Raw genomic sequence first — 18,289 nt, forward strand, 5'->3', positions numbered from 1 at the left:
ATAGTCAGTGCCTCAGTGCTCCCTCCCGCCAAGCAGGAGAACTGCAAGGTTAATCACATGAACATCTGCGAAATACTCCTGTAATGTAAAAGACACTTAGGTCTGTGTCTAGTAGATGGAAAACTTGCCCATAGTTTATGCACTTACTGAGTAGTCTGAGTCCCACAAGCGTAAAAAATTCCCTGGAAAAATCTTCAGAAACAGAAAATAAGCATTATTAACAAATCGTAAGGGTTGGGTTTGTGTTGGGGTGTTTTTGTTGTTTGGTTGGTTGGGGTTTTGTGTGTGGGTTTTTGTTTGTTTGTATTTGGTTTTGTTGGATTTTTGGGGTTTTTTTGGTTGCTTGTTTTTTTTCTTTTTTTTTGTGTGTGTTTGTTTCTTTTAAAAATACGAATATAAACTGTACATTCATGAAAAGGTATTTATTATGATCAAAGCTAGAAGGAAGAGATTAAAAAAATATATCAGGATAGAGAAACACTTTCTAAAATGGAATGTGGATTTTTTTTTTTTTTTTAATTTTGGGAAGTGATCCAGGTTACCCTAACAGAAAGCAGAGACACATTTCAGCTGGGGTCTCTTTGTGCACAATGCAATGGCAAAGCAGTTCAAGACCAGTTCATCTGTGTGAAAATATGACCCTGTATGAGTCTGGAGGTCAATGAAACCACTGTTGATCTGCTCAGGGCATGCTGGTCACTGCTTTAGGGTCACTTTGATTTATGTGCTTGGATTTTCCACTTCCAGAAGCATAAAATATGGGTGACTGTCTCTTAGTTGACTCTCATTTGTTGTTGTAGGTATGTATTTTTCTCAGAAACATGCACTATAGGAAAAATTCTGATAAATTTAGTGCAAGGATATAAAGACTCACTTTTGTAGAAAATGGATGTATTCTCAGTTATAATTAGGAAAAAAATAACCTGAAAACTGTGGCTTTTTTTTCTTTTCACCAATATATGAGTTCGTTATCTCTTTCTGGTACTAAAATGTCTCCTCATTGTGCTTTGAACTTTTAGCAGTTTTTACAGATTTAAGAGGGTCCTGTGAAGGATGGAATTAATGGTAATGTTGTGTTATGGATGGGATAGTTGAGGCAGACTCAGCCAAAAATCTGTAACAAAATAGAAAGCTAAAGATTATTTACTGCTGTAAATCCTCCTCTCCAGCTTTGAAAGTAAAATTAATGGAAGCTTTAAATGTGCTTTTTTGGTGCAAAATTTACAACTGCTTCTCTACTGCGATGTCTTGGAAGCGTCACCACAGGTGGTCACAACACCACAGACAATTTAATGCACAATCTTGAATACCTCTTGAAGTCTGGCAGGGATTTCCAGGCCTTCATGGTTGTTGTGGGCACCAGCTCCAGAATGCCTTCCTGATCATTTCACTTGGTACCAAATAGCTTCTTCCTGCTGCGTAGCTCAGCATGGTAAGAGAGATGGGCATCCAGAGTTCTGCTGGAGGCATCAAGGAGGTGTAGCACTCCCTGCTTATGACATGAGGGAGATGGGACAAAATGTTGTCTGAGCTAACATAAAAATAATTTTTTCATTGATCACATCATTAACTTCAGTGCAATTAATACAGGGGACATCCGAGTCACTATACCTGAAATATATAACTTTTTAATTTAAAAAAAAAAAAATCCTGTTCTTCAGTTAGACTACAAACCTTGGCACTTCTGGTTTCAGTGTCATTTGTTGTTCCATGGTAAAAAAGCTCTTCCCTGTAATAATTGCTATTTTAAGTACTGCTCTTAACTGCTGTTCTAGGTATTTCTATCAAAGCCCTTAATTTGTGCTATGGGACTCTTTAACCCCTTTAAACTTTCAAAAAAACCCTTTAATGAAGGTCAGTGCCACCTGCTTTGCATATGACTGCTGAGAGCCAGCAGTTAGGACTAGACACCTATGTGACCACGTAGCTTGGAGCCAAAGAACTGTTCCTTGCCCGGTATCAGCCAGCCTGTTTTTATCAGTGCTCACCAAATTTTGCCTTGATTTTTCTCTACCCCTATGATTAAGTATCTTTAAAACATATTTGTGCCTTGACTTGTTTCTTCTCATAAGCGTTACTTCAACTAATTTTGTGGCTACAAGGGAAAGTAGGTGTTATTTAAGGAGGATGGGAAGAAGAGGGTAAATACTGCAGAATTTATACTTCAGGCAAGCTTTTTTATTTAGGGTTGTATCCATAGAAGTATTCAGAAGATGTGAATGAGTGGTTGAGAAAATAGTAAAGTCACTTAGTTCAGATATATGCACACACCAATTTCACCTGTACTTCCATTATTCAACCTAAATATCAGTATAGAAACAGATGAATGAACACATCTCTGGCCGAGCTGTAACTTCACTACTGTACTTCCTGTATCATTTGTTAGGGAGCTTTGTAAAATCCCAAACATTGGGTTTTGCACTGTCCATGAACAACACATGGGGCTGCAGAGGCCACAGTTCTGAAATTTCAACATGCTTCTCAGTACTTGTTCCTTAGAATAACTGCTTCACAAGCCTTCAAGACATCCTTAAGGCTGTTTAATACCCTCCTAGCTGACATTTCTGTCAGCACTCAGCACTATGAAGAGTTGCTGAACTAAACCATATTAGCAGGTCTTTACAATTATTTGTAAATGTTGGGCTACTCTGAAGATTATTGCACTGGTACATTGCCTTTGGTGCCTGAGGGAAGCACGAATTATATCTTATCTGCAGGAATAGCACTGAGGAGCCAGACCTTCTTATGAGATGCTGTGGTGCTCAACCCACTTCCAAGCCCATCACTGGGATTGTCAGGGTACAATTTATATCAGTGAGCAGAATGGGCCCAGCTTCTAACATTAGGGTTTCACATGAATCTAATGCATGGGGAAAGGAATTTTTTTTTCTTAAATGGATAAAAATATCTTCTCATCTGAAACCTTAAACTGATGACATTTCAGAATTCCATTTGGAGAGAGAGAAAACCAGATGATCTGTGTTTTTAAAAACTCTTTCTGATAGCTGGTGCTTCTTGCCTATACAGTTGAAGTATTACTGACACAAAGCATTTCAAACTTTTGACTCCGTTAAGGTTTTTCTGTAATTGTCTGTATTTAGCTAAGGAAAACTACTATTTCCTGAACCTTATTAGTCCAGGATTGGCAGGACTGGAACCTGAAAATTAGGTTCTTAACATTTGAAAGAAGTGGTCCGGTTTTCAAAAGCACTGAGCAACCTCTGAATGGAAATTGTATAGGTGCTATAACTCTGGGAGAGGTCAGACTGGTTTTGTAACCTGAATTTAAGCTCCTATGCACTAAAAATGCCAAGGAAGAAATATCCCATACCATAGGCCAGTTCTTTAAAAAGAGACATATTTCAACAACTGCTTAATTGAAGGCAAAGCTTATTTTCAGTATGGTAGGAGCATATTTATGGTTGTGACTACACTGTTTATGTAATTTCCAAGTTAAAAGGATGTCAATTATTGCATAACTCTACTGGCCAGTGAGCCATTTACACTGGGTCCTAAAGCAGAAAAAAAACCCTTGTTTTACTCTTTATAGCTATGTAGCTATTTATCTATTCTGCTCCTGGGAGCTGCCGAGGGATCTACCGGCATGCTTTACAGACCTGGTGATGGGAAAGACTGTCATAAAACACTCTCAGCTCTTCTGTGCCAGGGCATTGCAACAGGAGGCTGTGGGGAGCATCCATCTGACTGTAATATGAGACATTCTTAATAAGGTATATGATGCTTGTTGTAGAGGCTGAAAATTAAGGGCTTTCTCTCACCAAAGAGCCTCACCGATAGAGGCTCCACTCGAGAATGCAGCTCCTAATTCGTTCCAGGCTGAGCATGAAGGCTCCCTACCCACATGGGAGTGAACCACTGCCTCACTTCTGCTTGGGGTTTTGCCATGGCGTTTGGTGATGGTGAATTTTGTCACTGGATTGCATATCCTGTTGTGGCCATGGGAGAGTGTGAGCTGGAGCTTGAAACCATGAGAAGGGCAGCAACCTGGAGGATATTGTGTGTGGTAGAGAGGGGGGAGCATGTGGAGACAGAGAGTCACTTCTCTATGCAAATGCTGCCTATAAAAGGGTCCCTTGAGTGGCAAAAGGGTTTTAATGAGTCAACTTTGATTTTATCTCTGCATTTTATTATGCTTGGGTTTGTTTATTTATGCTTTATTATCCTGTGAAACATGGTAGAGGATGATGGTTTATTCTCAGTTAGGGGTAATTACTGCCTAAATATAGAATCAGAGTATAATTGTGATTGGAAGGGATCTTGGGAGATCCTGAGTCCTTGGGAGCAGGAAGAGACATCAGACCAGGTTGCTCAGGGCTTGATCCGGTTGGGGCCATGGAAACCACCACAGATGGGGACTTCACATCCTCTTAGAGATCCTGTGACCTACTTGGATGGCTCTGGGGGAAAGGTTTCTTCTAGTGGCAGCCCTGGGAATAAGAGGGAAGTCCTGAGTAGGTGTACTGCCCACACTGTTCTCAGCTAATGCTCTCAGGTCCCTTTGCCTGTTTCCATCTGAGAGTTACCTCTGTATGACCATAATCCTCAGAAGGAGCTCATGCTTTTCCTTTTGCTCTTCTATCCCATTAAATTGTTAGTGAAATCATTAAGAAAACAGAATAAAATGTATGTTGGGGGAAGGTCTGCAGGCATTGAGATACATTTTCCAAGTCACATAAGAACAAGTTAACATTCCATTTTCTCATCCTATGTTCTGATTTCCCAGTTTCCTTCTGTGCTATGTTAAAACAACTACACTTAGAGATCACTGGACACCCCCTCCCCCTTTATTTTTTGGACAAGAAATGGAATAGCACAGACATCTAGACCGACATTTCCTCTTTCAATGAAAAACAGGTCTGCTGTTTTACGGAGTTTGAGTAAAATACTATGGGCCAATAATAGCTGCTGTGATTTTGTAACTGGAGAAAATTTCACTCATTGCAGCACTATGACCCATGTGAAATCAATGATGTTGCTTCAGTGTAGAAATTTTGTCCCAGTGATTTGAAAATGCCCAACACATGTCTCTGTGAAGACTAGTGGCTGACCTGGCTAGCTTTCTGAAGCAAGATTCTGTTCCTTCCTAGCTCCCTTCAAGAAAGGAACTGTAATAAACAGTGCTCGTTCCTGAAACTTGTTCAAAGACTGATGTGCCCTAAAAGGAAAAAAAGAAAAAGGATTTTTGTTTTTAAATGAAAGAGAGAGACCAAGGCTGCTGCTAATCCTAATGTTCTGGCTACTCTTCAGATTTTATTGCACAAGTTAAAGGTGTGTTTTTGTTCTCTTTGTGGTGCTGGTTGTGTTGGTGAGGAAACAGGCAGACAATTCATCCTAGGTAAAGTTGTAAATGGGCCATTTTTATTCAGCAATGTCCTCTTCCCAGCAGAATGTACTTGCCTGCCCTGTATTTATCCATAAGAAATTTGCCCCAGTTTTCTGAACCAGAAGGAGAAGTGTTACCCTAAGGCCAGGCCTGAGAAGCTCCAGGCATCCCTTGACTCCATGTTGGCAGCGTGATTCTGTGCGGCTGGCCCAGGGCTGGCATGCGATCCCCTTGGGGTCATTTCTCACCAGGTCTGCAGGGTAATTCCAGCCACAGTGGCATGGCTTCCTTGTCCTCTTTAGATTTGCTTTGCAGAATTGTTGAGTTTGTCTCTTCAAGCTCTTTGTGTTTGAAGTTTTCTATACACTCCCTGGCTCATGGAATTATATGAGAAGCTTAGTTACTACTAAGTTTTTAGGCTTTGTAGGATAGAAAAACTCCTTCTAAGTATGAATTTCAAACGCAGACTTCACAAACAAATAAAACAAACCTTTGCATTTACTGAGCTTTAACATCTCCTGGTTTTCTAGGGCATCATTTCTGACTTGCGATGACTATTTGAGGTTGGGAGCACTGCTGCAGACTCTTTGTGCATGTAGGCTGCATTTATGTTGCTTAGTTTGACGTATTCCTGGGAGACTTATTTTCACTCTCTGCGTGTTTAACTACAGCCTGGGCAAAGCAAGATAATCTATTTTTCAATTCACCTTTTTTCTCTTCCTTTACTTCAGCCTCAAATTTTCTGTCTTCTAGGATAGCACTTTGGCTGTTATTCTGAGAAACACATTCACTGCTGAGTAAAATTATTGGTGATAAGTTGTACAAATCTCTGGATAAGTGCATGCAAGTTGGATGGACTGGAGGGGTAGTGTGACAGTAACAGGTCAAGTATTAGAAGGAAAATTAGAACATGAGCTTTGTGAATGTGGTTTTTTGTTTGTTTTTTTCTTTTTTTACGTTTTCCTCTTTTAAGCTTTCCGATACATACATGCCTCATCTTGAAAATAGAAGATGAATTTAAAGCTTTCTGTCAATTGTAAAACCAAAAATATTTTTATTTCTATCATGAAAGACCTTGGTTAGAGCTATTATAGGAAATAACAGGCAACTGAGGTTGCCATATGAAGGCTAGTGCTGTCACATCCTACTAGATGATCATCAGTTTTGTCAGAGCATGCAATTTTACGAACTTCTACTTAAACTTTTCTTTTCTGATTAATACAAAGATATTTCTGGATCTTGGCCAAAGACTCTGAAGTCTTGTAAATGATATTTTACAAGTTTTCTAAAAGAGAAAAGAACTCTTTTCTCCAACCAGGTAAATATGTGACTATAATAGTACTACAAGGATCCTTGAAGTGTTTTCCTTCCCTTAAGTATAAGGCACCAAAGAACCACACCCAACAAGATCTAAGGTAATTTTGTTGTTTGTACTGTGCTGGAATTTTTTGTTTCATAAGTGTTTGTCTAATAGGGCATGGTTGAAATGACCCTCTTAAAAGCTACCGTTAAAACTTGAAATGACACAAGCCTGAATCATACAAGTAAAAGGTCATTACTTTGGATTTGTGTGTTTGAGTCTCTGAGGCAGGTAGAATACCCAGATAATAATCAGTCGAAATGCTCCTGAATTTTACAGGTGTGTTGCTGTAGACCACAGTCTGAACATGTCTCCCTTCTTTCCTACCCAACAGTAGCGTGACATTGGAACACGTCCTTTAATGAATTACAAACCTGTCAAACATTTCTTTCCCTCTGCCAGTGTTAAGTGCTCTTTAACCTGGCAGTGAGACTGGGCACAAATAGACACTTGAGTCTCACTCATGGGGCAACACACTGTGTATGGAGACAGCGGCTGTGCCATGGAGCTAGTCCACTCTACCTCGGCCACGTACTCGAACATGGTGCCAAAGGATAGAGAGAGCTCCCACGGCTGTGCTTGATGCCAAGCATGTGTGTGGGACCTTCTTGTTGGAGCAGGTGGGTAAGGATAACCTCAGCTGGGAGCAGGGGAGAGGGCTCGGGGAGGGTCAGGCAGGGGAAGGCATTCCTGGTGTTTCTGCTCCTGTGCTGCACAGGGAAAACGGTGCCAAACACCACATGCGCTGTTGGCATCTCCTATTACTTCTGCTTCTGTAAGTCAGGAACCATTCCACTGAAGCCAATGGCACCTCATTAACATTAAACTGATGTGAATAAAAGGCAACTGGGGCATATATGTTTCCATAACTTTATACCACGGGGTGTGATTCTACTTTTGCTCACACTGGTTTGGTATTGATACAGCTCCTCTGGCTTCTATGACATGAATCTGCATTTAACCTGGGTCAGCAAGATCTCAGTCAGCTTCATTTATTTCAAAAATGTGTGCCTGCAGCTGTTGGGAAAGGATGGGTCTATAAAAGAACAGAAGATGGGAGGTAAGAATAGGAGAGGGATCAGGAAACAGCTCAGTGATGAAACTTTATATTTCTTGTCCTTGTTTGCCTACAGTTTGTTGCCTTCATCAGTGAAAAATGGGAGAGATGAAAGAAGGGAATGTCTCTCAAGTTAGTGGGTGTCTTCAGGCTGAGTGAAGCCTTCGGGTAGAAGCACGTTAATCCTCCCTCCTTCCCTCATTTCAGCTGTTCTGTGTGTTAGAAAAAAAAACTAAACAAAAAACCCAACAGAAAACCCCTACCTTTTTTTTTTTCCCCAATATAAAATAGGAAAGAACTACAGGGAAACAGAGCAGATTATTTTTTCCAGTTTGCCTTAGGGTTTCCTGGAATTTTTGCTACTGTACATTTATTTAAAGTAACCCTATCTGTTTAAATACATGCTGATCTTTGGTTGCTCTGAGATCAGAATCAGCCCCAAAGAATGCCTTTTGCTTGCAGTCATTTTTGTATTGTCAGTTCTTCCTCCTCACCCCCCTGCCATGCTGACCTCTGTAGTATCGGGTGACCGTAGGATAAACTGCAACATATGTGGTCCTGGGCAGAGAGCGAGTTATGATCCAAACCCATACAGAAACTGTGATCTGTTGTTGATCTCCTCAAGGATGACAAAGCAATCTGCTTCCAAATGAAGGTAGATGTAAGATAGTCTTTGCTGTCATATTTTCCTTGACATTAACCAGGCGCTATTACTGTTTTGTGGCTTTGTCACCACCAATTATGAACTAAAATAACATAATCTGCTGCAACGTGTCATGATCCAAAACTCCTATGCCTCTTTGCAGTGACATTGTGAATAAATAGAATCAACCTCAGTGGTTCATTAATACATGTTTAATAAGACTGTGCAAAATTATGTCAGGCACTTGAAGAGGATGTTTGGAAATAAAGGCTCCATCCTTCAGTGTCTAACCCAGATGAACCAGCTCCTTAAATTTTCTGGAACAATGCATGCAGCCATGTTGGAGTGCTGGGAAGTTTTGCCATGTGTGCAATTGTCATTATTGCATACCACAAAATGAAAACAAATCTTTTATAGTGAAACTGAGGACTTTATGCAATAAACTGAAATGTATTGTTTAATCCTCCAACCAAGCTATTCTACAGCAAATGAAATTAATTAAGATTTTTTTTGTTTGTTGGCTGTCTCAGTTTCACAATAAACATATTTTTATTTGAGCATTGCGTGTATACCATGAAAATATTTCAAGGGCAAAGAAATTATTCAAATGGAGAACCTTTGTCATAAACCATACTGCATTTTTTTTTCTTAAATGCGATTTGTATCAGTATAATTTGTTAGAACTGGTAAATACTGAAAGCTTTTTAAACAGGTAAAATTATTTACTTTTTTATTGTCTAGACTATATGTAAGCCATTGCTAATTAATACTGCCCTTTCGGGTGGCTTTGCAGCAGGCATAACTCAAACATACCAATTACAAATGATTCCTCAATGTAAACTTTTAACAGTGTAGCCTAAGGGCTTGCTCAACATGAAAGTACAATTTAGAAAGCATAAGTTTTAACTAAGGTCAAGATACATCAGGCAATGATGGATGTAGATGTAGAAACGTCTCGTTGCAGAATGACAATGTTTTTTTCAAGACTAAGCAAGATGTTGGTGGCAGTGATAAGCAGAATGAAAAATAGCCTTGAATGAACCAGCCAGAAGGTTTGGATTTGGGGTCTGGTTTGCTGGTTGGGTTTTTTTCATGTCTGGTGTTTTGGTTTTCTTCAGAGTTTTGCAAACTAGAGTTCAAGGGATGCGGTGATCAGTACAGTCTGAGTTTTAGACTCATTTTGTACAGCAGGCCCATGAGAAAGTCAGACTTTTCAACTTCATCTGCTGTCCTGGGTCTCAGAAATTTGTCCCCTTTCATTTTTTTCCCAGCTGCTCGAGCAAATCCCCTCTGCCATGAGACTGCACCACACGTCCTTCTTGGCCTGCACGTGGTTCAGCACTGATTGTTGGTGGAGTCACAACTTATCTGCCTTTATGCTTTCAGCTACTGAATAGAAAATGTTGTTGCCCTGGGATGCGAAGCGTTGATCTCGTATATCCTACTGTCAGAGGTATAAGCTTGTTCACCATTTTGCAGGGGGAGTGTCTAGGGAGAATGTCTCTGAATAGGTGGTGGTTGAATGCTCCATGCTGTCTTTAAGATTATTCATCCTAATTCTCTCTCTTTCAACAGCCTGGGTAAAGCTGGCACAAGCTTGCATCATGTGCTGCATCTAATTTGGTGAAAGCAGTCACAAGTCCATAGTGTGATCCGTGTCAAATTTGTATGGCTGAGTCATCTGGTATCAATTTTTCTGGAGTGAAGGCTCCATAGCTGCAGAACCTCACGTGTTCCTGGAGCTCCTGCTCCCATCTTGTAAATCATTTATCACAGTTCTGCCATAGCCCTGCCCCTCCAGCATCTCCCAAAGTCATCTGACGCCTCATCTGTAGCTCAGGAATATCTTTTCCCAGACACATGTCACGTAATCCTGGACTCGGCAGTCTAGTAAGTTGCACAAGCTTTGTAAGCAATTCCTGAACCTCTCACGCTTTACTGTAGACAGCACAAAAAAGTTGGAGGTTATCAATACATCCTTTCTTCTCCTTCAAGTCCATAATTTCATCTTCCTTCACACATGGTGTCTCCACAGTCTCTTGCAGAGAGGTCTGAGAAAATAATTTCTTATCAAGCCACTTCCTTCTCTTCTCACCTGGAAACCATTGTTTTGGTTCTCAACACAACACCCTCTGTGCCCACAACTGGCTCCTCCACCCACAAGACATCATGAAAGAAAACCAAAGGCATAAGTATGGTTTCATAGCTTGCACACGGAAACTGTACGTTGGAGCTGGATCGTGAGGTTATTAGTCAAGCTCTGACTGCAGGTTTTGTTGAAGTAAACACTGGGTTTGCCCATAAAGTAAAGGCTAATTAGTTTAACTTTTAATAAAAATATTGCCCCTGTCTATATTTGTTAGAATTTCAACCTTCTTGACCAAATAGTTTATGTATGAATTTGTTGGTGAAACCAAATGTGTGCTAGAGGGAAACCCCCAAAAATTTCAGCTTAATTGAATTAGAAACACTTATAACTTCTGCTATCATTCTTCTTGTGATCAAAGTTATTCCACTAATGTGGAATAACTTCTTTTTCTTTGTCATCTATAATTATGCTGAAGAGATTAATACTCGTACATTCTATACAGTGTCTCAGCTTAATGACAGGACATTGTTTAATGAGAGCACAATCAATGTCCTGCCTCTTTGGGACAGCCAAGGCAGCACTCGGAGTGGAAATCATTGAAAATAAACACATGGGAGCTTAAGCACTTTTTAATAACTCCTTCTTCTTGTTTGGTTAGCAATTTTGATGCTTTTTGTCCATTGTGCCTGGCTCTGCTGCTGTAGAAATATGGTTATTTATGGTGCCAGAGGAGGTTGTGATCTCTTTATATAAACTAGAGGACAGAGGTAGCATATAATAAATTCTGAGTCATAGTTGAACGTTTTAGTTTTGCAACTCCACGGCCAAACCCAAACATTCACAAATAAGAACCATAGGGTGGATATTTTTCCCCCCAGGTCTTAAATCACTAAGAAATAACCATTGATATAATTAATATTAGCCATTAGATGAAGAATTAGGCATTAGACTATAACAGAATCAGGCTATTGATGTGCCAAGTACCTGTAAAAGCCATGGATTTGTTACATAGGCATGCTCTGTCCTGTCTACAGCTTTTATGTCTCTTTGGGTGTTTAGGTTATATTTGCTAAAGGCAGAATAATGTCACAAAATGTTACTACCTGTGTGTTGGAAACAACTACTTATTATTTCCTTCTCTGAGATATTATGGGTTGATGTATGGAGCTCGGGACCAATGTGTCTCAGTATGTTTGAGAAGCTGAGAGAGATGGGATTGCTTAGTCTGGAGAAGAGGAGGCTGAGGTGAGACCTCATTGCTCTCTCCCTGAAAGGAGGTAGTAGTGAGATGGGGGCTGGTCTCTTCTCCCTATTACCAAGTGATAGAATGAGAGGAATTAGCCTCAGGTTGCACTGGAGGAGGTTTAGGTTGGATATGAGGAAAAGTTTCTTTAGTGAAAGAGTGGTCAGGCATTGGAACAGACTGCCCAGGGAGGTGGTGGAGTCACTGTCCCTGGACATGTTCAAAAACCATGTAGATATGAAACTTCGGGACATGGTTTAGTGGCCATGGTGGTGTTAGGTTGAAGGTTGGACAATGTATCTTAGAGGTCTTTTCCTGGTGTTAGGTTGAAGGTTGGACAATGTATCTTAGACATCTTTTCCAACCTTGATCTGACACAAAAGGTGTAAAAACCACTCTATGGGGTAATATGTATACTGCTTGCACCATTGCAGTCCTTGAGTGTTGTGAGTTTTACAGTCTTCCTGAAGCTTTTCAGTGAGTTTGTGGCTGCTGTCATCCCCTAGCCGTATCCTGGACTGCTTGCCCTGACAGGGAACATGGACAATTTTGGCCAGAGCTCTGCTAAAGGCTCAGCCTCATCACAGCAGAGAGAACTGGCTCAAACCTCACTTTTCCCATTCTCTTCCCGAATGGAATCTGCAGAAGCTTTACTTTGTGGTGTGTGATGACTGCGCCGTTTCCTGTGCTGCAGCTCAGCTGGGGCAGGGCAGAGAGGGAAACTGATAATTCCCTTCATGCCAGAATTTAGCACCTAGCTCCAGTGTGCCTTGGGACTGGTGCAGGGGACAGAGCTACACTGCCTGGAAACCTTGCCATCAGTGAGGTGAAGTGTCACTATAAATCAGGAGAGAGCATGAGAATGCCTGTTGACATGCTCAGACAAACCCTCAGAGCCTGACCGATGCTCAGGGTACCAGCGTGTTCTGGGTGCTGTTCCAAGGCTCCAGAGCACCAGAAGGAACACAGAATTGGTGCTGTAATATCCAGTGCCTTGTTGCACAGCTTTGGCACAGAAACAGGCTGCTCAGGGGACATGGACTCCAGTCTCAACTCAAGCAGTGTATACACCACTAAGTGTCAAACTTCTCTTGAGCAGCATCCTCTCCTGTAAGTGCATCCTCTCCTATAAGTGTCCTGTAAGTAAGGACACTGCACAATGTTCTCTAGACCATATAAAGGAGGGAGACCGTTTTCCTGCAGAACTTCTTCAGAGAATGAGCATAGTATCAGGCAGCCTGGAATGCACTCTGTCCTCTTGCATTATATGAATGATTCAGATTTTTGCATAATATATTTAATTTGTAACTTATGTATGTGGTAATTTGGGAGAGATTTGAGGAGGACATTTCCTTTTCTTGTTTCTGCTAGTGCTTGAAATGATGAAAATTTATTCTTTCTCAACTGAAGAACATGGGGAAGGGTAGCCAAGAGCTCAAGCTGTGGGCAATGGGATTGTGGGGGCCAGCAGAATGTTCAATAAAAGTACATATTAAAGTGGAACTCAAGGGAGGGATTTTTTTTCCTTTTCTGTATCCACTTAATTTTTCAATGACAGAAGTTGCCTTTGAAAGCCAAAATTATTATTATTTTTTTTAACAGACTCCCTTTTCCCTTCAAAACAGGTGGGTCTGTTTAGCTGGCTGTTCTACGTGCTCCCACAGGACCTGCTGGAGAGGGGGAATTGGCCAAGATGAGTTTTGCCTCTGCCTTCCCAGAAGGAGAAAAGGAGTCTTGTCCTCCTAACCTCCTTTGTTGTAAGGTAGGATTTTATATACAATTATTTATATTTGATATTTAATAAAATAGATATTATACATGATTTAAACTATCAAATTAAATTAATGAACACATTAACAAAAATTATTATAACATTTTATTTAGTGTATTATCTGTTATGACATATGTTATTTTGTATTTATAATTTTTTCTGTGTTTTTGAGAAATTTGGAAACTGTCAAAATATGAAGAAATACCAAGAAACAAATATTTAGGGCATCCCCTCGGAGTCATTATCCTGTCACTGACCTCATGCTCTTTTAACAACACTTGCTGATTGAAGGGCAGCCTAGAAAAGTTAGCTTAGATGTTGCTCCTCATGCCTACACACACACACATGCAGACATGCAGAAGCATAGTGGTGCCCAACGATGTCTGGATGCTGGAACAAAGACCCAATCATCACCTACCCCAGTGCTGTCCCTATTGTGCAATGGTAGTTCATTACATTAGCATGCTGTTAGTCTGCCAGTATCAACCCACATCTCCTCAGGCCCTGACAACACCTCACCTTCCTCTCTATGTAGTCATCTGTGCAGTTCTTTTGGCCTGCTCCTCATCAGTGGTATTTGCACAACATCTGCCTCAAGATTCTTCGCAAGGAAAAGCCCCACAAATTGCAGTGTGGTTTGCAGAATGAATTCCCTAATGACACTCTCATTAATAGTTCTTGCTGTCAAATGCTGTTTGCTTTTGCTTTCAGAACTGTCTGCATTAATAATGAGTACCTCCACTTGGAAATGATTTACATGAAGTGCTGTGCCCATGCCACTGCTCCAGACAGCAGCTCTGGACTGGGTGAGAGGGAGAGCCTGCAGTGAATTCATGGAGCAGCTCAGCTGCTGTGAACATTAGGATATTCCGTCAGCAGCATACCCCTGCCCAAGGGGGAATTTTGCAGAAGCACAATTTCTTTCTGTGATCCAGGTGAATTAGGGGTTAAAGCCTTCAGGACAAACTACTGCCCTCTATTCCTCTCCGGTGACATGTCACCTGCAATGCTGTGACCAATTCTGGAGCCCTCAGCACAGGAGAGACAGAGACTTGTTAGAGTGGGTCCAGAGGAGGCAGCCACAAAAACGATTCAAGGGTTAGAACCTCTCTGCTCTGAGGACAGGCTGAGAGAGCTGGGAGCATTCAAACTTGAGAAGAGAAGGCTCTGGGCAGACCTTATTGCAGCCTTCCAGTACTTAAAGGAGACTATAAGAAAGATGGGGTTAGACTTTTTGGCAGGGCCTATTGTGACAGAACAAGGGCTGATGGTTTTAAAGTAAAAGAGGAGAGATTTAGACTAGAAAATTTACAGTGAGGATGGTGAGACACTGGCCCAAGTTGCCCAGAGAATTGGTGGGTGCCTCATCCCTGGAAACATTCCAGGTCAGGTTGAACAGGGCTCTGAGCAACCTGATCTAGCTGAAGATCAGGTTACCGAGATCACCAAGTCCTTGCTCACTGCACGGGGGTTGGATTAGATGACCTTTAAAGGTCCCTTCCAACCCAAATTATTCTATGAGTCTAAGAACTAAGTGCAAATTGATGTTAACAATACATGTGAATCCAGGAGGAGTTGTAACAGGTTTTTCATCTTTGAGGAAATACATCTCTTGGGATGTTACAAAAGGAGGACACATAAGAGGGCATGAGGACACTAAACAAGACCAGTAGCAATGGCCAGAAAAAGCAGATGCTAGACAACAGTTCTCTCTGCAGGCTGCTTCTATGGTGAGCTGCAAATTTCCATATTCTTCTGTCTGCCCTTCCTGAGATGAAAAGTGCTTGAGCACTTCACAGCAAAAAATAGTCCTGGGAAAAGCAGAACTATTTCTTGTGATAAAGGCTGGCTGCACAGTTCAGAAAGATGAGCTTGTCAGGGATGCTGCTGCACTCAGGCTGAACCTGTGGGAAGTGTGTCTGTTCCTAATAAATGTGTGTATTTATGTGGCAGTCATTGTGCTTTGCAAGGAGGGAGTCACAGAAATAATTAGTTAAGAGCGTGAGGTTTTGGCACAGATTCCCTTTCTCAAGTAGCTGTGATGTTCATATATAAGAAAAATTGATTTGGCATCAAGACAGGATTTCAGCACGCTCATGGTTATGGAAATCAGCTATGGGCATGGAGGAAATCTGTATATTGATTCATAAACTGACTTGATGACTTGTTCATGCTTTAATATTTTCATGGGCTTTTACCCAAAAAAAAAAAATGTCAGTAGATGCCACTTGACTGTGCTGCAGCACCATCCAAAATGGTGGGAAGAATGCAGGGAAGAAAAGGGATTTCCTATTAGACAGAAGCCTTTGTTACTTGTGTTAATAATTTATTTAGTTATTTATTCCTTAAAGAAGAGGGAGTTTTGTCATTGCTCTTGCTTATTGTGTTAAAATATGCACCTATATAAGACCCAGAGCACAATGGTTTCCTATGAAAGGCCCCCAGTTTCACAGACACTTTCTCTCTTGGGAGATCCCGCAAAAGCCCTTCCTCCTTCTGCTCATACAACCAAATGCCATCACCACTATGTCTGCCTGTTTGTGACAGTATGGCAATAGCTTTACTCTGGTAGTGTGCAGACTAGCTGACTTTTTTTTTGGTCAGACTGGTTAGGGAGTGTTCAGTCAGCATCAGCACTCATCCAAGACTGCCTCACAAAAAACACCTACTGACTGACTCGTCATGAACGTGTTTCTCTGCAGCTTTAAAATCTTAATCCCTGCATAATACCTCTGCCTGCTTTGCGGTTTTCTTTGGAGACCTTCCAGCACTGACCAATCTTGACCTTATTTGACTGGAGGTATGTGGGCTTGAAATGGAGGCAGTATGGCTGCTGGCCATTATTAAAATGAGCGGAAACTATGTCATGTGTGATTTTTATCTAAGATCCCAAGCGATAACAACATGTGACCAAATACTGATCTCATTTGCTACAGTGTGCTTCCGGTGTGACTTCAGAAGAAATCAATAGGCGTAAGGTAAGATGAGTCACGACATATACACAGTCCCATAGCAGAGCAGAATTTCCCTCATAAATAATATCTCTTTTGGCAAGACACGGGGAAAAAAAGCCTGAAAATCTATACTGTATTGAACTGCACAGTTCAGGAAAGAGGCCTTACGCATAATGGTACAATTCTGAACATGGAGGCTGTTGCTTGAGGATTAAAACTTCCCTTAAGACGATTGGTTACTCCTTTTCACAAAATTTCTGCAAGTCTTTTCCATGACTGGGGTGTAGGATTAAAAGATCTCTGGGGCCTTGTTTGAAACTACTGTGTTTGGAAACCACCTTACATAGTGAAAGCACTCACAGAGAAAGCAGGGAGATGGTTCATGATGTCTCAAGGTGGACTGCAGGAACCATGGAGACATTTTCATATCCTCAGGAAAGAGACAAGAAAGCCATTTTATCATTTGGTGGTTGGCTCGTTGTGGCTTATTTAATAATGTGCTGAACTTGCAGCTAACGAGTGATTTAAATGTAGTTTGAAGGCAGCTTTTGTTTCTTTCAACTGCTATTTTAAGAAAGATCCCTTAAAATTAATTGACTGATGACCTGTATAATTGATGCTGTCTACGCAGCATGCAGCAGCCAAAACTTATGGGTAGCAAGAGCTCTGGTATCTTGGTAGAGGCTGCTCTAAACCCTTCAGAGAACCTCTGCTTGCCCTCTTTTTATGCTCTTGGGTAGGAGAGGGTATGTTTAGTTTTCTGCTTACTCTATTCTCTTTTGTACTCGTTCATTTGCTAGGTGCATAAAGGAGAGGAGGTCACTTGTGCACATGGGATAAAGAGGTATTATGAATTCTAAAGTGTTTGCTTTATTGGGAAAAGCAGAGTGAGCAGGAGAGTGCAGGAACATAATGTGTGAATTTTTAATGAATGCCGTGCCAAGTGTTTGTGCGGGTTTTTTCCCTACCTGTAGCAGCTTTATTCATTTGGGAGAGTACTGCATACAAGATGTTCTTTAGTAGTATGCTGGCTGCTCTTTAGTTTTAATAAATTAAATCCTTTATATCAATGTAATATTCTTTAGACAAGTACTTCCAAGACAGATTAGAAATGAACTTAAGGGGATTAAAAGCTTCTCTCACTAAAAACAATGTTTCAGATGGAAAATCCACTTATTTATGTCACTTTCAGTGGACTCCATTTGTCTTTAATATGTTGCTACTGCCAAAGAAAGCAGTGTTTTGCCCATGTCTGCAGCCCTTCTGCTCTGCTTTACATACATGGAAATGTTTATTTTCTTCAGCACAGTAAGTCACTTTGGGAAAGATTGATGGTTTCCCATAAAAATCTATGCAACTATTTTCTTTCTTATTTAGAGAAAACAAAGGATTTAATGGATCTGGTGTGTTAAATATCATCAGTCCCTGTGTAAAATAGAAAACAGTGCAAATGGAAGGTATAAGCAGAGAGAAAAGTCTGCTTTGATTTCCCCCTTTCACCAGGCTGAAAACATCAGCTGGAAGGTTCTTGTTATCTGTGAAATGATGGACATCTTGGGAGCAGCCTAGTTTAGTGGTGCTAGCTCAGGCCTGTGCAGCAGACTAACGGGGAGGCACTGGGTCACAAACTGTTTCCTCTGACTAGTGCCAGATTAGCTCTTCCCATACTAACCACTTGTCCTAGGACAATGGTATGGCAATTCCAGCGGTGGGCCCTCTAGCACAAACCCAAAATCTCTTGAAGACACTGTGCAGAGATCTGATGTGGTATACCACCACTCTGCAGGCGTAACAGGCGTTGCCAGGCAGTCTCTATGCAAGGTCAGCT

This window comes from Indicator indicator, chromosome 19, assembly GCF_027791375.1.
Source record: "Indicator indicator isolate 239-I01 chromosome 19, UM_Iind_1.1, whole genome shotgun sequence".
NCBI classification, from domain to species: Eukaryota; Metazoa; Chordata; class Aves; order Piciformes; family Indicatoridae; genus Indicator; species Indicator indicator.